Consider the following 2500-nt stretch of genomic DNA (forward strand, 5'->3'; position numbering starts at 1 on the left):
TATACCCACATATGTATATATATATATATATATATATATATATATATATATATATATGTTTGTGTATATATATGTATATATGTATATATATGTATATATATGTATATGTATATATATATATATATGTATATATGTATATATATGTATATATATATATATATATATATATATATATATATATATATATATATATATATATATGTATATATATATATACTTATATATCCATATATATACATATATATATATATATATATATATATATATATATATATATATATATATATATACATATACATACAATTATTGTTAGGACTCTTAAATCCATAGATATTCACACAAGGGTTACATAACGCTGATGCTGTTACCCAAACAAATCACTTATATAATAATTGAATTTGAACAGAGAATCCTCGTGAATTACAGGAATAAAAGAAAAATGTAATATGCAAAAAAGTTCGTAATCCATCGTTCATCATGAGGATAAATATAATACTGGAAGAACATATCTAATCCAGAAAAACCTTAAGAAATGAGGAACGTTGTTAATTAAGCGTCCGAACAGTTAAGAATAATAGAGTAAGGCATAAACACTTATTGCATATTTGCAAATCATGAACAATGTTAATTAAGCGTCTGAACAGTCAAGAACGATAGAGTAAGGCATAAACACTATTTGTAATTCTCAGTAATTAACAGGGCTCTGTATTGGCAGAAAATACAAATAAAATTGTTAAATTTTGATTCGATAAAAATACCTTTAGTAATTAGGGAAAATCTTCCTGGGATTAGACGCAAAATAGAGTAGCATTTTCTGCTATGTAACATATTTTCAAGGGAAAGACCATGTTATGCGAATATAATTCGCCAAGTAATGAACCAAGAGCACTTCAAGTGACACCAGGTATTACACTCTTATAGCCACTATGGTGGCTATCAACAACTATTTTTTTTATATTAAAACAATAAAATATGTTGAGAAAAGACTCACCTACTCTTATTTGTTTGAATTTGAAAATAATGGGTTCGCGATAAACACAGTAAAAAATTCATTAAAATCAATGCCAATCATACTAACCTTCTGGCCACAATCAAGTGGTCTGTTCAATATTGAAAATTGTAAGAAGTCATAGCAAGCCTTTTCTAAAGTCAAACTTTAAACTAGGATGCATATAATTACCTTCGCCATGACTATTTAGATGTTTTCACATAAGACGTTCAGTAAGGTTAAACTTCCACAAATAAATACCCCCAACAGATTAACATTACTCATTCTAAAGAAACTATAAAACAAAATCTTTCGCTAACTTCCGAAAAATATGCGAGCACTTGAGAGCTAAGGCATCAGCTGTCTACACACAAAAACAGAAAGAAAATGCCATTTATGTCCACACCTCTGTAATTGTCAAAGTCCAATATAAGTGTTTTATTTTATGGGACTTATAGCCTAAACTAAGGATAAGTGACTGAAGAGGAGGGAGTGAAGAGGGCTTGGGTGAATCATGTCAGAAGTAGACTGTCGAAAGAGAGGTGAAGTACTCTACAGTATTATGTGATGTGACGAAGTTAAGAAAAGATTTGGAGAAGTGTTTGTTGGAGTAAAATGTTTTCTATAGAAATAGTAGGAATAGATTCATTAAGGAAACGACCCCTTCGTTTTAGGATAAAAGAGAGAGAGAGAGAGAGAGAGAGAGAGAGAGAGAGAGAGAGAGAGAGAGAGAGAGAGAGAGAGAGAGAGAGAGAGAGAGATAAAAGTAAATTTTTTTTACCATTGTTAAATCGTTTTCATAATACCTATAATAACCTCATAACTTCTCACATTCCTCATAAATCTTCCTGCACATATATTAATTCTTTATGGCGTCAATAAACTACATTTCATGAGGATATCGAGAAACTGGGTGCTATTAGAGCATCGATACGCCACACAACTGATTATAAATTATAATAAAACACTCTTTTCCTACTGTATAAGCAGGGCTCCTTAACTTTTTTCCTTAGAAGGGTCACACTGTGATTTCAAATACATATGGTGGCCTCATATTTTAATTATAAATTTTCATTAAATATGAAACCACTTATATACAGTAGACCACTTATTGCTAAGTGAGCACTGTTCCTATAAGTAAAAAGGCATTTAATAGTTTTTTTTATTGAACAAAACAGACAGGGTTTGGCTAATACTATTAAAGTAATTTCAATGGGAAATAATGTTGCATTTTATTTGCAAGTTTGCAATATCTATTCCAATAGTGTACAAATAGTCTTATTTGATTGATATGTTCATTAGTAACCTTTTAGGGAGCTTAAATTTTACTATATTCATCCGGGAAAAAGTTTACTCACATGTATTTACCAAAAAAAATCAAAAGCCTTCCACTAGCAAAGTTTTCACACAAAAATTTGTTGAGCAAAGAGGAATAGAATCCTAATAGGCTATTTTGTTTGAAAGTTCTTTTCAAGGCATAATTTTTTTGTAATCTATAATTTCCATCTGATA

This window comes from Palaemon carinicauda, chromosome 24, assembly GCF_036898095.1.
Source record: "Palaemon carinicauda isolate YSFRI2023 chromosome 24, ASM3689809v2, whole genome shotgun sequence".
NCBI classification, from domain to species: Eukaryota; Metazoa; Arthropoda; class Malacostraca; order Decapoda; family Palaemonidae; genus Palaemon; species Palaemon carinicauda.